This window comes from Mycteria americana, chromosome Z (assembly GCF_035582795.1).
Source record: "Mycteria americana isolate JAX WOST 10 ecotype Jacksonville Zoo and Gardens chromosome Z, USCA_MyAme_1.0, whole genome shotgun sequence".
In the NCBI taxonomy this organism is placed as follows: Eukaryota; Metazoa; Chordata; class Aves; order Ciconiiformes; family Ciconiidae; genus Mycteria; species Mycteria americana.
In genome coordinates, this window is record NC_134396.1 from 75,533,404 (window position 1) to 75,557,070 (window position 23,667).

Genomic DNA, 23,667 nt, shown 5'->3' on the forward strand with positions numbered 1-23,667 from the left:
AAACGAGAGTGACAAATATCTTATCCTTTTTATTTCTATAGTATTTTTAATATTTCCTTGGTCTCTCCTGGGAGCAGTGTGAACTGGTAGGAATTTGAACAAAATATTTTAAAAATCAAATATTTTACTAGCATGCTACTTTTGAAAGCTTCAGGTTTTTAATGTATATGTGGTATGTGTGCGTGCATGTAAGATTGTCTTACCTTAATGCCAATTATTTCAAACAAATTCTTTGTGAAGATATTTACAAATACTATGAACAAAGTCTTTCTGTAGATATTTTACATGTTATTATTCCATTACCTACAGATAACAATGGAGAGTAAAATGTCTCTTGCATTGGACTGCTTTCTGAAAATTAGTTTGATCTGTCTAATTACTTCAGTAATCTGATTACCCACCTGAGAGAGCGATTTAGCAAGCTTTTCTTCTTATTTTTATTTTAAGCACAGACTTCTAAAGCAATGACATTATTAAATTATTTGCTGTTAACTACGGCGAACTGCTATTGTGTTCCAGATCTGTTGTACCTCCTAGAGGTTTGGATAAGTTGTTTATTAGAGAAATTAACTGGGATCTAATCTAAAAATGTACTGTTTGTAATGATTAGTAACTACGGGTATTCTTCTTCTTCATATTTTGAGTGGCTAGCACATCTGCTAGACCTTCAAATTCATGACATGATTTCATCTGAGATCAGTAAAGTTACTCATAGATGAAGGTGCAATGCACAGCGAGGCCTCAAAATGTCAGTGGATGTTCACCACACATTAGTATGCAACAGTAAGACTGAGAAGCCTAGCTTTTTATGAAAAAATAGTAAAATTGCCTGCTACACTGCAAATTACAGTATTACTGGATATTGTTACAGAGTTAATTAATATGAAAAAAAAATCTGTTATTTACACTGCCACATACCTCGAAATATTCACAAAACAAAACATGCAGCATCATTACTGTATGAATCCTTCAGTCTTAACAGAAATTATTCTATGGTTATATACCTAAAGAGAAAAAATGTTGCAGGCCACATTAAAGAGAAAACACAATGCGCCAATTTTAATTGTGTATGTTCTTAGTAGAACTTATTTGCTCTTCATAAAATTTAAGAATACATCTCACTTTCTCTCTTAAATACATAAATACACCACTACATTTGCACTTAGGAAAATAGATGTATTTTTTGTTTTGTTCATCAATTTCTTTAAGCTATTTTGTATGGTATTTTTAATGGGCATAAGCTCAATCCTGTCCTCCATGTGTAACAATATAGTGGAAGAGGAGCTCACGGAAAGTCCTGTCTTTCATTATTGTGTGAGATCTCAGATTTAATTGGGGAAATTAGCCAGAAGGTAATGAAACAGTGTGGGAAGTCTTCATTCTGTATAAGACAGGAGTGCCAAATCTAGCGTTTTACATTTATTTGTTTCAAGTGACTGTATATACAAACAGTATAAACCTGACTGTGACACACTGCAAATATAACTTACAGCTGCGTTACTGCATACGAAAGGACTGCAAAATGCTGCACCCAGGCGCATGGGTGTGCACGCGTGTCTGGACCTGTGCGTGGGTGCACGTGCATCCCATCTGCACAAAACAGCATGGCCCCCAAGCACTACGGTTTTTAAATGCCTAAGATTTATAATCTGTCAGAGCATCCACGACGATCAAATGAATGTCCTAAAATGCTTTCTTTTTTTTTTTTTTTTCAGAAAACGTGGATATGCACGTGTGTGTTTTCTCTGTTTGCTTTGAGTATGTATTTTGCATTTGGCAGCCACAGAAGGAGCGACCAAGGTTTACCCCCGCCTGCCCCATGTTCACAAAGGGTCTATGCCTGGAGACCCCCACACACCCACCAAGAGATGTCCCCCCAAAGGTGCTCAGTGCCTTGCAGACATGGGGCCAAAATAAACATCAGGGCATGGTTTCTGCTTAATCTAAATCATCACAACCTCACCGAATGACATATTGTAGGAAAATACTAATATGCTCTCAGTGCATATTTTTAATGTTAGCATACCCTAACTCTCATAGGATCAGCCTTGAGACTGAGCTTGCGTTTGTCCTCTGTTCTCACTATTCAGACCAAGCTAAGTTTCAAAAGCTGTTCAGCAAAGACTAGAGATTTGGGAGCCACGTTTAAGTGGATATGCCTGCTAAGGCCCTGATCCTGCAAGCCACTAAGCAGCTCACAGAAGGCACCGACACCCTGCATCAGTTACTGGGAGAGATGTCTGGAGAGCAGCACCTTGAGAAAATTGTAACATGTTCCTCTAAATTAGTGACAAGTCAAAGCATTGTACAAGCTCTCATTAAAAGTGAAGGCCGGGTTTATTTAAAATTTTATTAAAATATTGTGTTACGGGTCTTTAACACCACCAGCTATTAATACTGGAGTGCTAAGCGTACCAAAATATTTCATGAAGCTATTAGGTGACAAAAATGAGCTAGTGCTATGTTATAAATTCACTACATGTATGCTCACATGTAACAGTTGCTTGCATTTTTCATGCTGCTTGAAAAATACTAATTGATGCATACAGCAGTTAGAAGATTGCATCTCCTTACATGAAGTCAGAAAGGTGTAAAATCTTTCTCGCCTAGCTTTTCAAGAATTGTTTTAATTTGCCTTTGAAACCATGCTATATAATTCTATTTATGGGAAGTAAACTTCTGGAATTAAATGGACACATTTCCCAAACACCACGCGGTGGATGTGATAGATATTTTCTTTTGAATTGCTAAGGAGCAAAATACAATAATTCGGTGGCAAGCATCTGTCTGGTAATCACGTAAGATAAATTCCTAAGAAATACAGGAAAGATGCTTATTTACTCTTGTTGCTAAGCCAGCTTTTATTTATCTTAGGAGATTTTTCATCTATGAGTGGAAAACAAACTTTCCTTCAAGAGGTCTGTGAACCGAATAATAAACGTCAGGTCTAAATCCCGTATGGAAATCAGCCGGGCTTAATCCTGGATATTCTTCAGGATGCAAATGAGGACGGGAGGTTTCCCCGTCCTGCTGTCATATGGGCAGCCAATTTACAGGCGCGGGCGCACACTGTACGTGCTGCGGGCTCTCCTGCACCTCCCCCTCGCCCCAAGACTTGGTCTCAGCTGCCTGCCTTTCACAGAAAACCACAGACCAAGGAAACATATCAGTAATAGCGCCCTGTAAATTAACTTGACATTTGATGCAGGGGGAAAAAGAAAAAACAAAAAAAAAACAACAAAAAACCCCACAAACCCCAAACCCTAAAAGCTTACAAAAGACGTTGAAAACAAAAGCCACTCAGGACCCGCACTACGTATAGCGTGGATTTAAGAGATCTGGAAGGTAGTTATTCTCTTGCAAGCAACACGCTCAGCCCTCCTCGTCTTTGTTAAGACAATTCAGTCACTCTTTGTTAAAGCCACAGCATCCGTCATCATAAACAAAAAAATACCCTATACTTCCACAAAACAGCCACCATGGAGCCAAACAATATCAAGGAAGTGCATTGCTAGCTATGGGCTTGGCTTCGTCTTACGTCCCCAAAACTGTAATTTTTAAAAATATGCTGTTGTTAACAGATAAATTGGAACTATTAATATAATTTACTGCTAATAAGGTGTGCTACGTAACTAAGATATAAATAATTTAATGCTACATCTTATGATTGGCAAGCAGCCCGTTAAACATGTGAGGCATGCTAACACTGCTGTATCTTGAAAATATCATTAAAGTAAACATTTCATTTTTCCCTGCACTTGAAGCTACAAATATTTTTTCCTCTTTTTTTTTTTTTTTTTTTTTTTTTGGTGTCAAAAGTACTTGAATCAAAGACAAACTATTGATGGAATATTAACTGCTTCTCTGACTCCGCTTGCAATATCGATAGCAATAGGGTACAGAGAGACGGAGCATGTTTAAGCTATTAGACATGCAGGAATGTTATTATGCTTTATTGTGTCTGCCTGTCCCCACCTCCCTTCCTCTCCCCCCCACCTCTCCCTTCCTCCTCCCTCCCTCCTGTCTTTCACACACACACACACACATACATACATACGTACATACGAACACACACACGCTCCCCCCTCCGCAGGGCTGGCAATACTGCATCTCACAAATGTCTGGCCTTATGGTTTACAAGCAAAGGAGAGTACTGGTAAAATGCATAATCTTAGCATCCCTGCTTCCTCATATTCATGGATTTATTTATAAGTCCCTGTGTTCTACTTTTTTTCCTGTTTCTATGGTTTATATCACTGGCATGCCTATATCCTTGTGGGAATTTCAAATAAAAATCAAGATATAACTGGCAAATATTCTGTAAAGCAGTCTGCATTTCCATAATTTAGCTGTTTGGTTTTTTTTTTTAAAGAGACAATTTTAAGAGGTTTTTGGACTTACAGATATATGAAGAGTATTTTGATTGTCTTTTTTAGTACTTCAACTACTTAAGGTTCTGTTTGTGTAAAATGGCTGTAATAAAATGAATTTATGTACACATATATGCTAGTGTATATGTAAACGCATTTGGAATGAAAAAGTTCGTAAATCCTTGTCAATTGTGCTGATTAAGCCCCACATTCTGACATTGGCAGTGTTAAGATTTTTCGCAAAAGAGTTAAAATGCTAAAGAAAGAGTTATTCATTTTAGTTTTTCTTTTGGTAGCAAGTAAAGAAAGGATTTAACTAGTTCAAAGGAAGTCGTTCATACTTAGCTAATTTTCACTTCTTTAAGAAAGCCTTTAATTAGCACATTTTACAATTGCCAAATGGACACTTCCATCTTGTAAACAGAAGGATATAGTGCGTTTCGTCAATGATTTATTTTCTAAATATTTACAGACAAGGGCTTGATTCTGCAAGTCCTTGCACACAAGTAACTACACTCACCTGAGTAAACCTCTTAATATCAATGGATCACTCATACGAGTAGTTTCTGGTAAGTAAATTTGCTGAATCAGGCTCTAAAATGAAAAAATAATTTTAATATGCATTCCATTTACTATTTTGGTGTATTTTTTCCCTTTTTTTTTCTCAAGATCCAATTGTGAACAAATAATTGACGATTAATACTTTTCCAAAAGCTGATATAAATTACTTTAACCTGGCTACAACAATAAAAAATAACACAACATGTACTTATCATGTGTAGCACCTACATTTTTCCCCCATTTTTATTTAAAGCAACAAAATAGTCCTCATAAATTCACCATAAGTAAAATACTATTGCTCTTAATGTGGGCGTGCACTCCACGTTATCAAAAATGAGAATAATACATTTCAAAAAGATAGTTAATTTGCAGTCAGATGCAAAACGATTCACATTAACATTATTCTGTCTGGGGTTTGAGGTTTTGTTTTCTTCTGTAAGTAACCATAGTGTTTTTGCAAGACGTTGCCTCAAGTAGTAAAGCAATTCAGAATGGAGGATATTTTTAGACTACATTCATTTAAAGGAGGGGGAGGGAAAGGCCGTGCAGTAAGATATACATGTATTTGTAATTCATATTGTTGCTGTGCTTCTATTGTACTCTGAGCTTCCATCATGGCTGAGATGGGGAGCTGGCATCCAGACAGTGCAGCAGGGCAAGAAAAAAAAACCCCTCACTGAAAACACAAATAGCGGGGTTTCTCCCTCTCCTCCATTACCCCCGTTAATTATTACCATGCTTCTTCAGTTTTAAAAAATAAAAGTAAATATCTGTAGGCTAGGAAGGTATATCTGGACAGTCTGTTAAATATAGTTATTAATCCTTTTGGTCCAAAACAGAGATCTTTTCATTCTGGTCTTTCAAGAGCCTCAGTCTACACATTCAAAAAGAAGACAGAAAAATGAACTGGAATGTGCAAGCATTAAACATTTAAATTCTCTACTCCTTGGTCATTATACTGATGGCCATATTTTACATATTCCCCTCCCCCACCATACTTTTGCTGATTTCACCTCATTTGCATGGCCTTATTATGCATATAGCCTTTGTTCTTCTGATATAGACTACAGCACAGTGACAAAGCAAAACCTATATACAGAGATAACCTTTTCCCTTCTTTAAAATTGTTCCAGCCATCTGATATTAGCATTTGATTTATCAATGTAATTCAACATTAAATCAGATGTATGTTCTTGCTTATAAAATGCTAACAGATTTACTACTGTTTAAGAAAATGAAAAGTCAATGTCTAAACTGCCTCCAAAAATCTTTTGCTTTAATAATACATTCGAGTTTTCTGTTGATAACAGTTTAAGCAAACACACTAGCAGTAGGTAACAATTAAGAAGTACCTGTTTATTTATGACAAGTGAGATATCTGCTATATGTCTAACTATATGGATCTTGATAAGGTGATATTATAAAATACTGAATTTGACAGATAAGGCTCAACATGGACAGCCAGCCTTCGATTCCAAGTGTTCCTGCTTGCCTCGCATCTCAAAACAAAGAGACTGGATCCCCTACATGTGTTATTAGTTTCTGGTTGTTCTTATACTGTACCAAGTGTATTTTGATGTCATGGAAATTTGAGGCTGATTCATCCAGCTTTATCCACTGATTCCAGCGGATCTGCCAACCAGAGGGAAGGTTTCAGAATCGGTTCCTTGGTTTCTGTCCAAAAGTAGGTGATAGAGGGTTTAATGTCATCGCCTTGAAAGGGAAAGGTAAACTCCCACTGGCTGCAACAGGAACACAACTAGGCCCACCTTGAGAGAAGCATGAATTTATAAAAAAAAAAAAGAAAAAAAAAGTCCTTGCCTTCCGTAGAATTTTAGGATGTAAAAGGAAGGAATAATTTGACTGCTTGAGCTTTATCTTGCATGATACCAAGTACTTTCCCTTCTGTGAGATTCTTACATGGGAGATTAATGATTTCTTTAATTTCTAAGATCCTGTGGAAATAATGAAATTCATCAAATACAACATCATTAAACTTCTTTTTAAACAAGAATGATTCTAGTAGTGCTAAAGTGTTACAATACCACCATCATCACCTTCCTGCTAGAAACCAGAAGACAAAAAAGTATTTTCTTTCTCCAAGGAGGGTGTTCTCATGCTAGTCTTAAAGAACACAATGCTGTCCTCATCACCTTGTTTCAGAGCACCTCCCAGCAGAAGAACTGGTTACACCTCATCAATATGATACAGCATAAATAAAATAGCTCCATAATTCAAGGGAGGAAACATCCTTAGCATTACCTGTAAGAATTTGTCTGTGCCTTCCTGGGAGCTGCCACAATTACTCGATTCAGACAGCTATATCCAGTGCAGGCTTTTAAATAAAATAAGCTGTGTGGTGCTTTTAATTGTTACTTTCACTTTGTTCCAAATATCTCTTGCACTGTTTAATCAGGTTACCTTTCATACGTGGGAACTAGCAGTTGTTTCCGTTCTTATGGCATGTATTTTGTGTGGGGCATAGTCCATAAAAACTGGAAGATACAGTCTAGGAACATGCATGTGGGTGCTCAGAGCTGTCAAAGCATCACACAAACTACCAAACCCTCAGCGAGCTCCGCACACACGTCCGTGCCAATGCCCCATGCGCCATCTCTCCCAAACCACAACCTTGTTCTCCATGCAACAGTTTCATGGAGGTTATAAATGATATTTAGAAAATCTAGGCCTAAAGGCTTTGTCTTGGTATGCATACTATTAAGCTGGCTTTCTGCCTCGCTGTGTGTGCGGTTGGTGGAGCGGCTGTTCACAGAAAAGACCACACTGAACAGGCAGCTGATGGACCGTCCTTCTCTGCAGTAGACTGGAGCTCCTTCCTGTTGGTTGCCTCATATGAGCCCTCACCAAGAACCAAGAGGTGACCCTCAACATGACCTGCTTCACTCTGGTGTCTCCCTGGGAAGTCCAGGCATGTTCGTCACCCTACCATAAAACATTATTTTTACTGAGCTTTAGTCTGAGGTGCCTAAGAATCCCTTCCAGATCTCACCCTAGACATTTTTCCTATGTAGGAGAAATAAGATCAAACTCAAGTGTTACGGCCAGAGCTTGCAGGAGTGGGCTTCCAACTGAATAAAGTCAGCAGATCTGTGAATATGTAAATAACTGGAGAAGAACCCAGCCTACAATAATTTAAATATGGTGGTACTTGCTCATCTTCATGCAGTGAGGGATACGTGGAGCTTATCGTCAACTGACTTCTTACGGAAAACCCTTGCTACAAAAAAATACAGTAAAGCCACGAGGTGCCTTGGCATTGCTCTCGGGGGCTGAGGATCCCAGTCCACCACATGAGCTTTCCACCAGTGAACATCCCGCTCCTAGACATTTAAAGAGATGTGCTCCAGAGTTTCAAAGGTCAACCCATACTCCATAATGAAATGTTTAACTTATGCAGCCTTTTGCAGTGGTGCTATTTCACACAAATGCACTGTCCACGATGGCACATCTGAAGTTTAGGAGGACCAAGCTCCTGGGAATGGTGTCGACAGAGTGCTTTCCCTGTGCAGACACTCATGAAGCTGACAGAAATCAGTCAGCGGAGGTAGATTTTTAAAGAAAACGTGGCTATGAGTCATCACACTCTTCAGGCTGACAATTTTGAAAATAAACCAGAGATGAGGAAAAGAGGCCTGAAGGTAACCCATTCATACACCTTGCCTTTCCATCCCCATCCCCACCACAAACTTACGAGACAGGGAAAGCAATTACCCCTTCCAGTAGGCGTGCAATTATGAAGAGTTTCCTAGAAGACTGTCAGGTGTGGGAATATAGAAACAGAGGGAAATAAATAATCTGTAACAATACACCTACTTGAGGCTTCACTTGTTCGGGAAATATTACATGTGTGTAATATGCTTAATACGTGTAATATGCTACTACATTGCTTAACAAATTGGGTAGTGCTCCTACAAAACAAACAGCGAGTTACAGGGATAATAGACAAGGGTTGTGCCCAAGGTGGTGCCATCTTTTCTTGCAGGGATATGAAGGGGACTAGAGAAGTTAGTAGAGTTTATACAGCCCGGAGTGCAAGGATGTAGAGTAGAGCAGAGTATAAACAAGAGATAATAAAGTTATATATATTATATCTAATATAATTAAACATCTTTGCAAATTGTCTTATGTTATCTTTGATATACTATTTAGTTACTCGATAAATAACTATAATAATTGTTTCTCAAATAATTATTTCTAAATCAATAGCCTTATTTTGCTATGTAAGTAACATAAGATGTTTCTTGTCTCCGACTGGGCTAATGCTACTTTTGGAATAAGGCTTTTAACACTCATGACTATGAATGAAAAGTTTTCATATCGTGAGTGTTTGGTAATATTTGTTTAAAATTTTCTGTTACAGTGACTGTTTCCTCCAGTAAAAAACTTTCTTAGAATATTCATACACAGCAGAGCAGAGCCAATTACAGTGAATCACTCAAAAATATGAACAAACATTTCTTGACAGTGATGTGAGAAAGCCACCCTCTAATGCAGAAGGGAGGTAGCAGCTGTAGGCACTGGAAGTCACCTCTGAAGCTTTCAGCAGCTTGCAAACAGGGAGATAAAACTGTTTGGGTTGGTTTTGGTTTATTCATCAGGCAGATTCTCTACTTGGGCTGACTGACCTGCTCTGGGATTGTTGCTGTTAGTTTTGGGAGGCTCAGCCTTGCAGTCGCGTTCATCCTACTTTATGTTGTTGGTAATAGTGCATGGAAGCAATGTTTAAGTTTTAGCTGTCAAAATCTGATCTTTCTTTATATATGTACAAATATTCATCCAGATGCACACACTTTCACATTACTGTTATAGCCAAATAAATGCATTTTCTCTATTTCTGAAATTTGCAAAAAAATCAGTTTGTACTGCGCAATGTATTAGAAAAAAACATTGTATAAAAGCAAATGACATGGTTTTCATACAAGTAGGTGCTAAAATTTTTCTAAAGGCAGAAGTAGGTATTTTTATTCACAAAATGCTGCTGTTTCCCTATAGTGGTGAATAAATGGTAGCCTGGTATTAGCCGGGATTCAAACTGGGCCTTTAACACTTCCACTCTCATTTTTCAGAAGTTTAAATTGATGGTGGCTGAGCTACCAACAAAAAACATGGTGCCATGATACTCAGGACACTGGATGTGGAATTAGTAAACATCTGTCAATGACCTTCCTACTGCTTTAGCTTTACACTATATCTTGAACAAGATATATAAGCAACACAAAATTTTTAACTATTTGATAAAAAGATTTTAGTACAGAGAATGAGCTAATACTGAAAACAGCATCTCTGAAAATAAGAACCAGTCTTGCAGTCTTCAGACAGAGCTCTCCAAGGGTATTCTTGCTGCCCCATGCTTTAAAAATGCACCATACTCTGTTGTCTCCTAGTTTTATTTCCATACATACCTATATATATTTATAGCACTCCCACTGTGGCAAAGGGAGTTATGTATAGCATCTAAGGGAAAAAAAAAAACTCACAAGCTTTAAAAAGTTGATTTACGGAAGGAAAACACACTTAGGTGTGATTCAGGAAACAAAGGGCTGTTCTCATTTCTTTTCCACTGTGCTCAGAAGAATTCTGCTCAGTTTATAGCCCTTATTTCTTGGTACGATACTCCCTTCACAGGTAGCCAACAAATACCCACTTTGCAAATAAAATTCCCATAGGGTTACAATTTTTGTAGGGCTCCAGGGCTACCAGGCCCAGCTCCAGATGCAGAGCCCAGCAGCCCCCCTACCCTCTATTTCACTGCTGTCTCTGCTGCATAACTTGGTGGCAAAGTACGTGTCATCTCTCCCTTCGAGAGCTGCCCACGTACAGGAAAGTGTCTGACCTCAGTGACTGGTTACTCTGTTGGCTCAAATGAAAGAAACCTGTGCTATGGCTTTGAAGATCTTACCTTCAAACTCTGCTGATTGAATAAGAGAGAAACTATGAGAAAAATAGTATGTGACAGTATCAGAATGGCTTCAAAGGAGGCTTTAATTCTTACACTTCCAAACTTTCAAAAGCTCAACTGCACAATTCTCTTCTAATGAAACTTTTGGTATATTGACTTACAACAGAACTCCCAAACTTACAACTTTGCAAGGTTTTCATGCAAGGAGAAGGGCTTGCCTTTTTATCTTTGCCATATATACTCAAATGTACGGCACGTTTTTTCTGTAAAATGATGACAAAAAGAGTGCCTGTTCAAGTAACATGTAGACCTTAAAAGAACTGTAACACCATTTACAACTCATTGTACTGATCAGTTAATTAAACTGAACAGCTTTTATGATGTGAAACAGTAGGCAGAGAAGTGATTTGGGGTTGCTGCTGATACATATTTTACCATTTGCTTTCATCCTGGTTACTAAAACCTACCCCTTTCAGCACAGGAGAGGCTGTCTCATCACAAGGCCATTTTGTTTCATAAAGAAGCACAAAAGCAGCAAGTGATAGGTTGCAGTGGTGGCAGGAGAGTGGAAGATGCTTTTGACAGAGCTTTGCTCAGGACCCTTACTTTTCAAAAAAAAAGTAGCCTTATTTGGGACACGTTCGGCTCTCCATACATGTGCCTATCACATATTCACCACCAGACTCTGACCTACTTGGCAGAGCCAGAAGACATGTCAGAACAAATGACTTACACAGATTAAGCTGGCCTAGATCCACCCAGCCTAAATTCCACCTACATCCTTGTGCCTGTCCTTATTGTTGGCTGCCTCTAGGTCTTATCTCTGCAGAGAAAGTCAGAACGAGCCCCCACCACCAGGAATGGGCAGTTCCTGGGTGAGGGCACTCACTCCTTGCTCCTGCTCAACTTCCAAAGAGATATTCACGATTCATTGGGCCAGAGAGAAAAAAAGTTGCCTCTGTAGATATTTTACATTCTTTTTAAAAAGTAAAAAAAATACCTGTTGGTATTATATCAAAAAAATCTCTATTCTTCAGAAGGTAACAGATACCACATCAACTTCAGCCACCTTACTGATCCAAGACAGCCCAGCTGAACACAAATTTGTCACATCCAAACTCCTTTGCAGGGGTAAGGCAACGTAGATGCTGTTGGTTAGCTGGTGATTCTCACTGTATCCTCAACAGTTAAGATGGGACCACACGGGCATTGAGATGAAACTTCATCAAAGCTTTCCTGACGAACAGTTGCATAGCGTTGCAAGGTAATTTGCATTCCTGCGTGTACCCTGTTCTTAAATTAAGGTAGTGACTACTTTCCAAGAGGCTAAATTTTTATAGGAGACTGTCTTTTACCATCTTCCTGATATGCTACTCTTTCCCTTGTTTTTAGCTTGTACCTGAAAAGGCCAGCACCTGAGTTACATGTATCTAAGAAAAGACCAAGGTGAGTAACAACATCAAAATCAGTCTGAGATCTCATTAACGCTTCCACAGAATGGTGCTACAATTAAAAATGCTGACAAGATTAAGCATTTTGTCACATTTTAAATTAATAAAATATTGTTTCAATTAAGTAAGAAATTGACAGGGCATTTCTGTTACAGAATAATGTACACTTTAAGAAAGCACCTCAAAACAACATAAGCATTTCATTTACTTCTAGAATTAGAGATCACCAGAAATTAGAGGGGGATGTGCATATATATATGTATATAAATACATACATAATTATGTGCATAATTCCTCTTAATGAGAGCTGTGTATATGCATTGTGATATATTTTGACTTGGCAGCAAGTATGCAATTGAGGCAGTTATTAGGAAATGAAGCAGCATTTGTCTTTAAGAGATGTTAAGACACCTATAAATCTCACAAGTGTGCTCCAGTACATAAGACATTTATTAACTTTTTATTAACTTGTATACACATGAGTTTTGATAACTGTAAGAAATAACTGAAAAACTTGTGAAAAACAAATTTGTTCAAGCTTTTTCTTAAAATGTGTTTGATTTTTGTCATCTGTATTTTTGGAGTCAGGATTTCTTTATTATTAAAAACCTAGATTTTCAACGCCCTGTTTACAGACCTCCCGCTGCAATCAGGTCAAACCTTTGAAGTAAATGGGATTTCTGAACAAGAAGGATTTGTGCATTGTTTGCAATGTGTTTAGGGATATCTTAATGTGTTATCTGATAATAATTTGAGTGCCCTGATGCAGTTTTTTCAAGTTGCATAAATGGCAGAAACATTTGAAGGTTATTCCTCCTCCCCAAAACGGTAGTAGAAGCATAATGTACCTATAATATCATTAAAATCATACTAACTTTGTCTTGCTGAAATTATTAGCAGAAGCAGTGAGTATTTCATTTTGTACTACAGACATCTTAACAACCATTCATTATCCTTTACTATTGTCAACACAACCAATTTTTTAAGTACTCTAAAGGGAGAAACAATTAGTGAAAGTTATTACATAATAATTAATATCTTTCCGAGACCAGACTGTTATCCAAAGTGAAGAGGGCATACATAATTTATGTAACCTCAAGGAAGCAGAATGAGACAGATATACCTCAGACCTGAGCCTATTTTCTGCTGCTTTTTAGCTACAACCTTTTAAAGAAAACATTTGGAAAGATCATTCCACAGCAAGCAAATTAGTTTTCATGCATATCGCTCAGTAAATCACACTTGCCTTACTTACGTGTGTATGTCCCAGTAGGGCTGATTCTGCCCTCATTTTATGTCAGGCTCACCCTGACACAAAATGATTGCAACCAAAACCTCTTCTGGTGTACACCAGGTTAAAGGAAAGCAGAATTTGAGTGTTTTTCCTAGCAGGAGGCTTAGGCCTGAGTGGTATCAAACCATATAAAATTAACTGTCCACATTCTCATTTTAAATTGTCTGATTTTCCTCTAGTGGAGTCTGTGAGGTTGTAAAGGCTCTACAAATTAACCAAAAATGACAACACTCTTGTATTTGCCATTATGTTGTGTATTGTTAGTTAAATAAGTGGTTAATTTTCAAGACGGTGTTTCATCGTGTCAGAAGTCTGGGCTATCACTGTCAATAAAACCTGCCCATCACCTAGAGAAGCTTTTGGCTCCACTGACTAAATATGCCTCGGAAAGGACTTTATGTTTACCATGCCTCATAGAGTGATGATGTCCCCAGGTTTACCCATTCTCCTGGCTTTTTTTTTGGCTCCAGGCATGTGGAAGTTTTGCCAGGGTTGACATTGTCAATGCACAGTCAGCTGGGCATACATCACTTTGGATTTCTTGCCTTTCAGCGGTATTACCTCAGATTGGTAGAGGAGACCTCATGCTGGTCTAATTCCAGGAACAATTCCAAACAGACATCTCAGCCATTCTCCTCGGGAAGATAGGTCACTAGCCATACACTGCTCTGAAACATAGAATTATTAAGTGCATTAGAAAAAGATGTTTGCTGAAAAGCGTGCTCATTTTTCTGCTCTAAATAAAACTTTAAAGGACAAAACCTCTTCTCTTCGATTCTGTGTGCAATACACTGATGCAGATGTGCACTCATCTACCAAGAGAAGATGAATCACTCCTTTTACAGGTAGCATGACACAGAAATGTTTACACAATAATGTTTCAGAAATTTTGCTCTTTAACATTCTTGTCATAACAAATTCATTTGTATTAGAGTAAAAGGACGAACGAAGTAGCAATATCAAGCACTCTAAGTATACGAACAGCACTGGAAAACCCCTGGTTTTAACCCCGGTTCTGACAAGATCTTGTACTTGACCTCTAGTAAACCCTTTACCTCTGTGTACACCTCTATGCCCGTGAAAAGGGAATAAAAAGATGATTTACTCTTTACCACAGTGACTGATTGTGAGGCTTATTACCTCAAAGCAGGTATACTGTTTTAAGGCACTATATAATAAGTATTGCTATTAGTGGAGGTTCATGAAAGAAATCTCTTTTTGAAACATATTTGCTGGGCATAAAATCAGCTTAGAGCATGAGTAATTTATAAGATAATTTTGCAGGACTGAGCAGCATCTGTTTAGCTCAGATTTTTTTGTACAGGGCTTGGTACCATTTTACCAGCTGAAGCCCCAAAATACCTGTATCTAACCAAAGAGACCAGAATAATCTCCTTTCAAGTGCACGTATACAAGCAATCTAGCTATTCTGGGCTACACTGAAACTGTCCCATTGTGTCTTGAATTCGTATTTGAGCTTGGACTTCCTTGATCATTTCCATGGCCCAGGAGATAGTTTGCAGCCTGATTTTGGTCTGAAATAATCTCATTGCTCCATCTCCAGAGCATCACACGTAGGACGGTGGCTGACTCACGCCTTCAGGCAGCCAGGACAGGGCAGACCAAGACACTGGCACAATATTTAGTTCCACTCTCACTAAGAGAAGTATCCAAAGACCCACACAAGGCTTCTCTGCCTTTAGCAGTAGACCTAAAATATCAGTCGTCTTGCAGGCAGCACCTGAAGAACTGGGAAAAAGGGATGGAGACTTTGGTTCAGACATGTGGGCACCCAACTTCCAGTAGCGTGTCCATCTGACGGCACCAAAACTCCTTTCCAAATCTGACTGTGTCCATCCCACACACATAAAGCAGCATTGCATCAAGACATACTCCAAAGCACACCAGGTAAATAAAAGAAGGAAGCAGGCTACTGAAATGCACCTGCAAACTAGCTTTGGTGTTTCAATGCAAAATAGTCAGGTATGATGCAAGTCTGTATATAGGGAGCCATGAAGTCTGATAGATATACTCTACTCCTAGACAAAATTTTGGTTTCTCTGTGACTTAGAAAAATCACATGCTTTAATTTCCTCATCTGGAAAGCAAGAATGATACCTTCCTCTGGAAAGAAGTTCAAGAATCAAACTGAAAAGCTGACATAGGAGAGCTAAGAATGATTAATATCTATACTTTTGGTGTACTGGGGACAGATTCGTATGTGAGTAGCAACTTTATACAGGAAAGCACTTGGTCCATTGCAGCATTTTTAACACAGGAAAGCCTGGAATCACATATTTATGTAGGATAGATTGTTCTTCCCTGCTTTGTAGATGCAACAGCGTCCTTTTTCCTCCCGTACTTTTAATTTTCTCCTTTCTGAGGTCATTTCCTTATAACTGCTCAAGTTAGTTAGATTATCTCCATTCACATATACTGAATCAGCACACGCAGATTCAAAAATATTACTGTTAATTGTGGCCCAGCATTGAGCATTAGAGAGACATATTACAGAGATTGAAATATGCAGAAAAAATTAGGGTTGAGAAATATTCTTTTTAGAGTTTGGAGTAATCTAAGTGATGTGAGAGAGTACATCTGTTCCCCCGTTCATTAGATAAAACTATCAGGACATGTAACATTACACATGAATATTGTCTTAACGTAATAATTGTATGCTTCGTATGACTGGGTAAAAAATACACTTCTGATACAAGCAGTGCTGAATTATTTTATGACTGCAGTTAACACAAGTTGCCATTCTGAAGTTGTGACAAAGTTCACACTGTCTAAAGAAGAGAGACATGGAAAGACATTTATCATTTGTAACTTCAAGATAGTACCATTCATAACCTCAAGACAGTCAATGAAGCCAGGTAAAATATCTTTTTTCAAATTTCAAAGATATGTAAGTATAATATAGGAAAAGAGATATCCACTATCTATATCCTGCAGATATTGCCATTCTCTGAAGTAAATTTGTTTTGCATTTTAGAAGTATGTAAGCACATAAAGTACAAATGCACATTTTTGTAGAAAACATTTCTCAGAAGTGCTTTGCTAATCATTTAAAAACATACTCGTTGCTGGCTTTTTTTTTACGTTAAAAAATGAATCACATCCAAAACCTGCACTGCACATTTAGGAGCTGCTAATCCTTCACCATACTAATTTGTCTCTATATGAGATTAAAGTTTCTTACCCGTTGGCTCTGTCTTTCAGGTTGCGTCAGGCTGCAATGCAAGACATGTTTGTTGCCTGTGTTTGCAGAACTGCCATAAGAATAATGTATTGTACATTCCTGATGTAGCTATTTCATAAGGTCACCTCCCCCATTTGGGTTCAATGGCATGACTAATGCACGTGAAGTTAAGCATGTGCGTCAGGCCCTGAGCCAGCAAACATTAGCACAGGGGCAGGGAAGTGAATCCATGCAGAACCCCACTCGTTTCAGTACGGGAACACAGAAACCTGCCTCTGTCGGAGCCAAAGTATTTACAGGACAGGGACCTTTGAAAGCAATTAAAACACAAAACGTTTCAGCTCTGCTTGCATAACAATCCATTAAACAAACAAACAAACAAAGCTGTTTTCTCCATTTTACTTGGTTTCCCAGTACTGCCGTTGCAAATAACAACAAAACAATAAGATTGCTTTCTTTATCATCTGTCACTCGAAATGGGAAACAGCCAGCTATACCTTATATTGAAAACCACAGGACCATTCAACAGGAGCATCCCAAACTAACTAACTCTTTGGAAAACAGCTTGGAAATACAGGTTAAATCACAAACATGGTATTCTGTTATTTTGTTATGTTTATCCTCCTTAGATAATCACTATCAATATATCAGTCTACACAGAGCACTTTCTGACTGCAGTCCTCACAAACGTGCTCCAGTATCCTACTCCTGAAAAGAAATTATTATCTCATCGGAGTAAATGCTTCTTCAGGCTGAGCTGTGATGGGGTTACACCTGTGCAAGGGCTATCCAACGTGACACACACATGTGACTAAAAGGCCTTGTAAGGGGAATTTAATAAACAAGACCTCAGTGCTGCAATATCTGTGTTTAATGTTATGCATGTGAGTCATCTAACTACCCTGAAGGGGATTCTTGCATGCACAAGTATTTGTAAAATGGAAAATGACATCTTTTTGATGCACAAGAAGGAACAGAATTGAGTTTATGTCTCAATCTCTTATGGCTGTTTGGGTTTTTTTTCCACTGATTCACATGGTGTTATTCCTAGTCTTTAGTCTGACGATTTAAACTATAAAACCAAGACAATAGGGCTGATTTGGGTTCATTCTCTCTACCAAAAATAAAAAGAAAAAAAGAGAGAGAGAGAGAAGGAAATGGGGACCATTCAGTAGATCAGCAGATACGTATGGTTAAGAAATGTCAAAGCTGACCTTTTATATGTTTATATACATAAGCATAATGTGTATACACATTCATATGTGTACACACTAGCTGGGTATATGCTAGGTTCCAAAATACTCTAATTTCTCTCTCTTGTAAAGGAGAAAACGATACATACAAAAAGACTTATTCCACTTACTGGCAGCATTTAAAGGATTGCTAACTTTTTATGACATGCATATGTGATTCTCCTGCTATGTACCGAGTGAAGAAAATTAAGTTTCTAATAAATTTTCTTTAGAGTATGAAAATAAATTTCTTGAAAAGCTAAATTCTTATTACAACTTCAAACTTCTGAAAACACAGTGCAGTCAAAATCAATATTTTCCCACAGATTCTCAGGCTTTTTAAACTAAGTGTTTGTAAAGCTCTTTGACTAAATATGAAAACAGTTTTTAAAACTTGATTAAGGTCACTCAAAAAGACTGTCTTTTAACAATTTTATCTGCAAGTGCCACGTAACAGACCCTAGCAAGACAGAAATTACAAATAAGCTGGAACTGCAACTGTTAGAAATGCAAGTTTGTAATTTTTAAGAGTGATTTAAAAAAAAAAAGAAAATTATTTTCATTACCAAAGGAAACAACTTTCCCATTTCAATGAAGACATTAAAACAGCCCTGTCCAGGCTGCTTAGCAAGGGGCACTCCAATACCAGCAGGTTCAGGAGAGAGTTACATGACTCATATCTCCATCCTCAGGGCAAAGGCCCCTTCAGCATCCTCCTGTATGTCAACACCCTGCTGCTGCTGCTGCTGCAGAGACTGAGCCTGCTTTGGAGCTCATTCCTGCTCTGACAGCACCCTCAGGCCCTCGCTGAGCTCCCCGTCTCCAGTTCGCGTTTCCTCCGCCTTGCAACAGCCTGGCTCTCGCTGAGCCCTGTTACCCAGGAGATCCGGCCGTCACGCACCGCGCGTCCTCTTCCACCACGCCTGCTCAAAATGGTCCCCCTCGTACCCTCCGAGTCGGTGCATCCTTGATCTGCCCTCCCTCTGCACAGCTGCTTTGTGCATAGGCATGGCCAGGGCCCCGCCGCGAGCTGATTAATGACCCCCCAGGACGTGGTGCAAGGCACGCGCCTGAACTCACCCTGAACACCTAACGGGCGTTAGTGATGTGACAATTATTCCACCGCCACTACCACCGTGTGCTGTGGGCAACGGCTGTGTGATTAGGTGCCTTCCTGGCCCAAAAATGACACACGAGTACCGCTTTTATTAGCAGCACAACCCCTTCCAGCAATTCCATCGAGTTATCACTACTGACTCTCGTTTTAGATATTTCTATTCTTCCTCCCAGATTCTGCGTCAAAACATCCCTCCTTTTCATTCCAACTTTCCAAAATGCATTTGCAAGATGGCACTGCAAATACTCATGCAAATAATCCCTTCAAGTACCTGTGCCACTTTCTGCAACTTTGCTTGTCTGCTTACTCTGAAAACGCAAGAAAAGTGATCTTAAAACCCCTGGAAATAAAGTCTCAAATCCTAGTGATATGACTGGTCTTATTTTTTTACTATTATTTCTGCAGTAATATTAACAGCAAAATAATATGAAGCATAGATAATTGCTGTAAGGAAAAAAACAAGCATTGCTGTATTAATGTTGAAAATCTGGTTTCTAGAAGTTCTGTGTGCTTCCATTTATTTCAGCAGCAAGAATGAGTGCTTATCATTTCTGAAAATATGGACAACAGTGGACAAGAAGTTCGAAGTAAGATTTTCCATGCAATTTGGCAGAGAAAAAAAAAAAAGCTGTGCTATCTTTGGCTTCCCACAGAATGTCATCAAATCACAGGCTTGAGAAGTACTATGTCTTTTCTGTGTAGGAGGGAAGATACTAAAAATCTCATCAATCGTGTGTTCTCTACTGCAAAACTTCAGTAGCAAAATATTGCCAAGTTGCAAATAACATTAAAATAAAGGACTGCATGGGAAAAGTTTATAATATACTCAGTAGCTCCTGTACAATCACAGATTGTACCGAGGAAACCAGAATAAAATTTTAAAAGTTGTAACCACTAAACTAGGAAAAGAGCTGTTCAGTGATACATGGATGTGTACTTATCTGTAGTCAAACAGAGCGCTCATATTTCGTAAAGTAAGTAAAGTTGGGCCATCTCAGTGACTGAGATAAGAAATGGGTGATACCAGAGGTTGTTTTTATGCATCAGCAGCTGGTGTGCTTCTGCATAAGTGAGCATTAAATTAAACATTCAAGTGAGCAGTCAGTTGCACTACTTTGCCAGAAATATGTCTTTGGTGAGAACAGAATCCAGGTCCTATCACTCTGTTGGTTAAAAAAAACATAATAATGAATTGTATGAAAGTCACCACCCAGTATGAATATACATAGGACGCTGAGTTTTTCCTATTTATCCAGTACTTACATGAATTATAAGCTTAAAATTCGTATTTTGATTTCATGAGAATACGTTTTAAGTCACACAAATTTTCCCATCACAGAGTCCATTGCAAACGTTGACTCGGCTTTTGCAGTTGCTCACAGGATCCCACAGCTGACAAATCAGTCCCTATTCTGATCTGCTTACTGGACTTAAACATCTTTGGGGGTGGTAAGAAACAATCAATGTTTAATCAGATAAAGTAAAAAACTGGCCCTTTCTGTGATGTGATGCAACCGTCTGGAGGAGAATAACTCTTCAGTGATTGACAATGAACTCCTGTGCGAAGGTCTGAACGCTGGATAGACCCACTCCCATGAGAAGGTGGTGATTGCATGTAGCTGAGTAGTAGGATACAGTAGGTGAAGAAACACAACCAAGAATGTATGTGAAGAAAATAAAAAGATGTGGTTGCTATCTGGCAACGTAATTGGCAATGGAGAGCGAGTGTGCGCACAGGATTTTTCTCTCTTTGTGGCTATACTTCTCATTTTTCAAAGAAACAATATCACTATGTTTTAAAACAAGTATGAGCAGTTTGAGATAAATGGAGGAATACAATCTCACCTTCTCAATTAAGAGATTGTAGAAAGGCATTAAGGTAGCTAGCGACTACGACAAGAGAGGTTTCTCTACTACATATGCAAGGATATCATCACACCTAAACTAAGTTTATAGAGGAAAGTTTTGATGTAAATTTTCTGTAGGCTCAAAGAAAAGAGAAAGATGAGTAACAAAGGTGCTAAGGTGCACTATTTTACCAAATTCACTTTCAAGTAATCATGATTTTGTTGGAGGCTGATTTATGAGAGGGTGGATTTGGCAAAAATGTCAAAGCACAAGATGTTAAAAATAGTTAAATACTAAAACAATTTTTTTTTTCATTAACCAAATAAATTAGAAAATTGTATATTTTGTTAACTTTTACTTCATAGTCTAAGGACACAGGAGAATTCTGGTATTTAAATAACTGTAAAACAAATTGGTTTCCCTTCTCATAACAGAGGACTCTTTTGCCAAACTGTTAAGTGGTGATAATTTAAAGATGTTGCTCACAGGCTGGGGGAACCATAAGAGTGCATAGGTCTCTGTCCAGAGATAATACAACACAGGCCTGAGGCAAATAGCAGAAGAAAATTTAGATATCAGTGAAACAAATAAATGTTGTCTTGTAAAATTGAGAGATACTTATGTCAGGTCAAATAAAAAATAAAGCCAAGACAGTTCCCAAAGGAGTTGCAGAAGGTAATAAAAGATAGCAACAGAACTAGAGCTAAAACCAGGAGAAGATGTTCTTCCCAGATTTGTTTCCATGCAAGATCAGAAAGAACATGGAAAATAGGTGGGTTTTTTTTCTGATAAACCAAATGAAAATGGTTATTGACTGAACTTCCCCGCTCGTGTCAGTCATTCAACCCACCATCACTGGATGCACCACCAATACTTCTGCCTTACTTTCCTCAAATAACCTTTCACAGCAGAGCAGACTCACCTTCCGATTCCATATGGACATCAGCCTGAAAACTCTGAGGATACTTTCAACAGAGAGCAACACATATACATATATACTTATGTAGCAAACAGCTTTGACAGAGCTTATAAAAAGGCACCTATAACACTTGAGCAAATAACTGTTAATTTACAGGTACAGTTCAAAACGAAGCCCAGGCTGATTGCAAATACTTCTGTAGTTCATGTCAAACAGTTTAGTCACCACTAGGCTTCAGCAGCCTCAATCATTCTTTGCACCTATTTTTTCAGCTGAGTGGTATTTGCACATACAGGGGAATTCCTGCTCTTTCCTCCACTCAAAATGAAGTTCGAGCTCCACTCAAAATTTTTTTCCTCTAACTAGTTTCTATTTATTAATTTACTTAAAGCCCAAGCTACATTTGATGCTGAAGTACACAGCCTATTGAAAACTGCAGATTTTTTTTCCCTATTGGAATTTCAGGATAAAACTAATACTACTACTGTTTTTCTGCTTAGAATGCATAATTTCCTTTTTAAGTTAGGCATTGCACTTCCAAAGCAAACATCTTCTTTTCCCAGAGTTTACTCTTACTACAATCTCAAGACAAGTTTGAGAACAGGATAAAATGAGAGGAGATCTGCAAACCTCAGGGCAAAAACTAAATAACTGCAGTTATTTAGCAAAAGCGAGTTTACCTTAGGGTTGATTATTCCAACGTTTATAACTTGCAAAATAAATATACTTCCCAATATTCAAAAAGACCACCATGTTGCTTTAATTTTAATGCTGAAAACTGGAGTTCAGCCAGAGCTCCTGCTAAGGAGAAGGCGGGTGTTTCACAAGTGGGTTCACTGAGGATGCTCTATGCAAATGGAAAGGAGGAGACAAAACGACACAGACGAGGAGGGGAGCAGACAGCCAGGGCACCAAGGGTAACATCATTAGTAGAAAAGAGAGGGCAGAGGCAGGTCAAATGTCTAGGTCAAATAAGGTAGGACAATGTTGTGGAGAGATTTGAATACAAAGGCAAAAGGCTCGAATTTAACTGGGAGGTGCTGAATTTGAGAGACGTGCGACGCTTTGCAGGACGTGCCCAGCACCTTGCAAATTGTATCAGAAGACTAAATTCTCATCACTGGTAGGATATTGTGCATTAGTAACGACTGCAGAATTAGTTTCCAAGTGTTTGGGAATGTATCTGGAAAGACGATACAGTATGATTGTCAGATTATTATCATTAAATAGAAGTATCTGAATGAAATGAAGAAAGGAAAAATGTAAGCTGAACAAAATGAAAATGTTCCTAATGGTGAATTCTATTAGAGTGTTGAAAAGTTTCCCAGGGGAAATAGTGGACTCCTGTTCTTTGCAAGACAAAACACTGAAGAATATACTTTAAGGAACAATCCTACAGTGGTATAGAAAAGCATTAGATAACCTATTGGGTCTTCACCATCTTTGATTTCTGTGGAACTGAATAGAGCCAGAGCAACAGAGCAGCAGTAAGAAACCACAAATATTATTTTAGCAAAAAACCTTACTCCATTAATGTGGTGTGACCTGTGAAAATGTAGGTAGGTAAGTCTGTTACCTTGGCAGAAGTGGAAGTACCATAAATGCTAATACTTTTGCAAATACATATTCATGCAGGTGTCCTAGTCCAGAACAAACTACACATCTGTTTTGAAAACTCCTAGTCTTGTGACATAAGAAACAGGAGGTCATAATATAGGTAACATAACAAGATAGCAAGATAATACCGCACGCC

General features: G+C 38.3%; 1 long non-coding RNA gene across 1 annotated transcript in view; it reads right to left on the reverse strand.

The window, feature by feature from the left end:
* LOC142421878 (uncharacterized) overlaps positions 1–23,667 on the reverse strand; it is an 85,743-nt gene that overhangs the window by 25,876 nt on the left and 36,200 nt on the right. Inside the window, exon 3 of the long non-coding RNA XR_012778996.1 lies at positions 14,158–14,264. This is a non-coding gene — a long non-coding RNA (uncharacterized LOC142421878). The remainder of the gene's footprint in view (positions 1–14,157; positions 14,265–23,667) is intronic.